Raw genomic sequence first — 6000 nt, forward strand, 5'->3', positions numbered from 1 at the left:
AGCTCATGATCCACCCTACTTTGAAGAAATCTTTCGCATGACTGGAAGTTCATTTCCTGCTATTATTAATAAGTTGGAGGAACACGATGAATTTGTCAAGGCATGAAAGATTGTTAATGTATCGGCATTGAAGTTGCAATTGGATGCTCTACAGAATCAAAGCAACAATGGAAAAAAATCCCTGTTTAATAAGAAAGTAGGAGAAACTGTTTTTATATGGGATCAAGGCTTATTTTTCAGACCCAAAATCCGAAACCATCCCATCTATTCTGTCCCTTACCCATAATACCCTAACTATCAATCAGTTTATCACACTACTGTCCAATTCCATCATTTCCAATCAAATCACTTGAATACCTCACCATTACCTCCAACCTCATAACCTATCTTTCAAAATCACCCTCATCCCATTTACCATTCCAGACCAACCCTACAAAATAATAATTTCACTCAAAATCATTTTCAAACCAGCAAAGTTCAAACTCAAAAGCAATTTCAAATCTTCACTAATTTGGGTTGACCCATTGATCAATTGTATGAGCAATTAAAAGTAGCTAGAAAAATTGGCACCGTTCATCCCAAATTCTATCCCAAAGGTCTTCCTACCGGTTATGATCCACAATCAATATGTGCTTATTATTCTGAAAGTCCAGGTCATACCACTATCAATTGTTGGGCTCGAAAACATAAGATTCAGGATATGATTGACTCTGAAGACATCCTTCTCAAAAGAAAGGGAGAACAGGGACCAAATATCAGTAAAAATCCTTTACCTGATCATGGGAGCACAGTAGGGGCTATATTGCTAATAAAGATTTTGTCGACCCCACGCAGTTCATTATAGATGAAATTGAGCTGTTTGACATAATGGAAGTTGATCATGTGAGGATGAGAAAACTGTTGTCTACTGAAGAATCCATGACTAAAAATATAGATGATATTTTTGAGAAAAAGTCAAAATCTCTTGTGCTTGAAAAAGAGGTAATCATGTCAGAGAAGGAGGATCTTGTTGAAGAGGTTGAAATAGATGTTTCACAATTGTTCGTTGGGTTACTTGCAAGGAAGGGTCATCAGAGGTTTTAGAATTTTTGTCGATTTCTGAAAGAACTGTTCAAAATTGGACTGCTGGTTATCTTCCCTTTTGAAGGAAATTTTGACAAATTTAAGGGGATTGTCTTTTGGTATAGATTCATATCCAGATAGGGCTGTAGTCTGGATGTTTTGTCAAAAAGAATTTGCTTTTGTTTTTTGGGCCTTTATTTTCGTTTCAGTTAATATAGTTTGATTCATCCAAGAAAATCGCTAAAACAAAAATAAAGGTTTGTGTTAGATATCTTTAAATAGCAATCATATCTATAAATTTGTCATTTTGTGAAGTTTCAGTGAACTTTGAATTCAATGGAATGGAGGACTTCTCCTGCACTTTAAAATTATTTTCTATTTATTTATTACATATGTTTTATTTATTTTCAGATGGCTACAAATAAAATCCTTGACCCTTGAATGTCACCATTTTGGAATTTGATGGCCGTATCTTATAAGCATGTAACTAAGGAAGTGGTGTCAGATTTTTTGAGAAATAGCATCATCTGTCGCTTTGGCGTATCGAAAGCATTGATCAGTGATAATATTAACAACCTCAATAATGATATGGCGGATGGGTTATGTGAATAGTTTAAGATCAGGTATCAGAATTCTGCTATTTACAGGCCTCAGATGAATGGAGTTGTGGAAGCCGCAAATAAGAATTGAAAAAGATCATTAGAAAGATAATAGAAGCACACCGGGATTGGCATGAAAGACTGCCTTATACATTGATGGCATATAGAATGGCGATCAGGACTTCCACCAAAGCAACTCCTTACTCTCTTATGTATGGATGGAAGCAGTATTGCTTGTAGAAGTTGAAATTTCTTCCTTACGCATTCTGATGGAAGCTTAAATAGAAAAAGATGAATGGGTCAGGAAATGCTATGAGTAGTTGTCTCTAATTGATGAAAAGAGGTTGAATGACGTCTGTCACTGACAATGTTACCAGCGAAGAATGGCTCATACTTATAACAAAAAAGCTAAGCCTCGTTTGTTTGAAGCCCGAGATGAGGTGTTAAAAGGAATTCTTCCAAGGAGGTTAAAGGAAAGTTTGCTCCTAATTGGCAATGACCATTCATTATTAAGAAAGTACTACCCGGTGAAGCACTTATTCTTATGGAAATAGACGGACAAATTTTTTTGCAACCAATCAATGCAAACATGAGCAAAAATTTTTTCGTTTGATTGTTCAAAAACAAATTTTCTTTAAAATTACTACAAGGGACCAGTTTAAAGCAGACTTTCTTTCCTTTTTTCCACTTCGATATCTCATCCTTAATTTTTCCTTTTTAACTTTTCAGAATAACTTATCTTTTTCACTTGGCAGCCCCTTGAGATCACTAACCCCATATTGGGACAATTTTATTTCTTTGTAAAAAAAAAAAAGAGAAGAAGAAAAAGAAAGAAAAAAGAAAGAAAAACAAGAACAAAAAAAAGAGAGAAAAAGAAAAGAAAAACAGAGAAGTTCGGTTAGAATTAAACTGGAGCAAAATTTTTATTTCTTTCCAGCCCTATACCAGAGCAAGTTTTCTTGAAAGAATGCTATCTCAAATTATTCCAAACCCATCATACGATCCACTTTCAAATCTTAACCTTTCCTTTAATACTCCATCTGATCCTAATTACAAGAGCCAAAAGTCACCGACTTTCGTCTTTTGCAGTACTTTGAGGAAAATTTTCCTTGATTAATTGGCAAATAATGTAAATACAACTTTCTGAAACGTGTCAGAGAGGGTTGTCTCATTGATGCCAATAATTGCCACCATATGGCTGGATTGATACAGTTGGGGTTAAAATTGTCTTGTCTATGTCTCAGGGTGAAAACTTGAAAAGGCACCTTCTTTTTTTAAAAAAAAAAAAAGAGAGAAAGGAAAAACAAACAAACAAAAAAAAAAAGAAAAAAGAGAAAAGGGTGAGGGTAACCTTAGTGAAAACCTGAAAGGGCGCTAAGATAGGGTTTTGAAATACAAGAGAATCATGAACGAAGGACAAAATGTTGAGGTCTGAAAGCTGGTGATTGTGTTGATTTGGGTCTCTTTCATTCTGTTATTCTTTTGCCGACAATGAATTCCAAAATGGATGATGTTGAAGGGGTCAGATGGAGCATTTTTTTTTATGAAAGGCCGTCCTCCAAATATGTATCAAACTTTTGATCATTGGACCCATGTTCATAAATCCAACAATTTTATCTTGCTATTCTATTTACTATTCTATTTATTTATCCTGTATCATTGTTTATTTCATATCAACATCATTGCATGACGAATAATACATGTTTTAATTATTTATATTTCTCATTTATTGGGTCTCATTCAAAAGATAATCCCCTATAATTTATCCCAGAGGAGTCATGAAATTGAAGGCCCTATGATAATAAAGTAGGGATAATTGATATTAGAAAGTTGCAAAGATTCTGGAGAGGTGGTGGACCAAATCTAAGGTAGTAATTTGTCGATATTGAAACTCATGTTTACACGATTTTCAAGGCAAATGGACCATATGGTGGTGGTAGTGTTTTCATCACAGTTGTTTCTTGTTTTTTTCCTTTTGTAGGTGAAATTATGTGATACAACATCGATTTAGTTAAGCATGTTTCTATTGGGGTAAATTGTAAAAGGATTGAGCTCCAAACTTGACTGTACATTTCCAAAGAAAGGAAAGAAGAATCATCATTCCTTTTCTTTAAAGTTTGAAAAATCAAGAAGGTTGTAAGTCCACCAAGTAAGTTTGCCATTATTTATTATTCTTGAGCAACATGCATTTTAATCTTCCAATTTGATAGTACATGACTTGTATTTTCATTTCTTCTGTTATTTAATTGGGTTCGAATTTTATCCCACTAATTTTTATTTAATTGGACTCGGATCTTATCCCACAAATATGTATTTAATTGAGTTCGGATTTTATCCCACCAATCTGCATTTAATTGGGCTCGGATCTTATTCTACCAATCTGCATTTGATTGGGTTCGGGTTTAATCCCACCACTATGCATTTAATTGGGGTTGAATTTTATCCCACCAATCTACATTTAATTAGATTCGGGTCTTATCCCATAAATCTGCATTTAATAGGCATCGGGTCTTATCCCACAAATCGGTATTTAATTGGGTTCGGGTCTTATTCCACCAATCTGCATTTAATTGGGTTTCACCAATCTGGCATTTAATTTGGCTTGAGTCTTATCTCACAAATCTGTTATTTAATTGGGTTCGAATTTTATGCCACCAATCTATTATTTTATCCCACTAATTATCTAGGTTTCGAGTATATTTTCATTTTCTTATTAGGCATTTGGGTTTGGATTCAGTTCCACTGAACAGTCTAGATTCTTGGACAAATCAAATTTAATTTTTTCTGTTGGTGAGTTTCAATATTCGTTTCGCACCTTTCTGTCTCCCTTCTTGGAGCATAACCTCGTCCCTCCACGCATCTTTTTCTAATTATGATACTTTACTTTTTTGACTGTTTTGATTAATAACTGTACTTTCTCATTCATTTTGTGTTTCATGTTTAGAAGTTCTAAGAGTTCAAACTTTTTCAACCCTGCAAAGATCACAAATAGTCAATGCACTTGTTTTATTGTGATTCATTTATATTCGAACTACGTTTGACCTGATTCTTCTGACGGAATATGTAGGCAACTCTACATGAGTTCGGTCACGTCTTTTACAACATCATTGCATCATTTTGTTCAATAATTTTAATCAAGTGTTGGCTTGTTATTTTAGCTTAGGTGCAGTTAGAAGAAATATGTAAATAATTTGGTATCTACGTCATTATCTTGAATTTCTTTGAAACTCTGGACAAAGAAGGACAAACTGTAGACACCAAATTTTTGTCAATTTTTAATGTTTTCTTTAATTTTTTCTATTTAATGAGGTATTTATTTTCTTGCATTTTATTATACATTTTTCTCATTTTTACAGGTTTGTTTTAAGAAAAGAAAAAAAAACACAAAAAAAAGAAGAAAACAACAAAAAAAAAATCAAGAAATCAAAAATCATCCTAATCATTTTGTTTCACCAAATGCACTATTAATCCATTTTTACACTCAACCTCTATTTACCTTTCTTTTCATTTGGGACAAAATTCATCATTTGACAAAAACTACTCTACTCATTTCTTTGACTTTTGACAAGAACCAACTTACCCCAACTCTTGACCAAGCTCTCGGCCTCTCCCTCAAAAGGCAAGAAGAGAAGACAAAAAGACTCCAACTTACCCCCTCAAGCTCACTCACTCTCAGCCATTTTTTTTCTCCCAACACACTCACGCACAACATTAAAAAAGGGCAGCAACCGGTTGGATTGAAGCTTGGGAATTTCATCAAAAATTTTAACAAGGGACTAATACTCTCATTGAGGTATCTCTCTTCATTTTTTTAATTTCTTTTTCCAGCCTTTTCTTTTTTAATTAGTTATATTATAAGCATGTCTAGTTGTTAATTTGTTTCTTTCTCTTGCTGGTTTTGTTATCATTGTGTTGTTAGGCAAGACATAAACTAGATTAATGAGAAAAGAAATAAATTTTGTGTATGCATGCCAAGTGTTTGAAAAAATCCTCAAATGAAAAAATGAATTAAAAAGCTGAATATTGTGTATGCATTTTTTTTTTGTCAAAATAGATGACCATTAGCTAGTATAGGTCCGAAAATGTTTGGTTATCCAAAGTTTTTGAAGTTTTCAACCTTAGAAGTATATGAACAATTTTTCTTTATTTTTGGACTGTTTTGCTTTAATTTTGTCATATTGCTGTTGTTTTTGATTGATTTCAACTTATAGTTATGTTGTAAAAATCATATGGAGTATATTGGAATATATTTTATGATTTTTGGTGAAGGTTATAATGATTTCAAAAAATAAAAACTGGGCTATTTTTTGGCATTTTCACCACTTTCGGTTCATTTTTT

Source organism: Coffea arabica, chromosome 3c, assembly GCF_036785885.1.
Source record: "Coffea arabica cultivar ET-39 chromosome 3c, Coffea Arabica ET-39 HiFi, whole genome shotgun sequence".
Classification (NCBI taxonomy): Eukaryota; Viridiplantae; Streptophyta; class Magnoliopsida; order Gentianales; family Rubiaceae; genus Coffea; species Coffea arabica.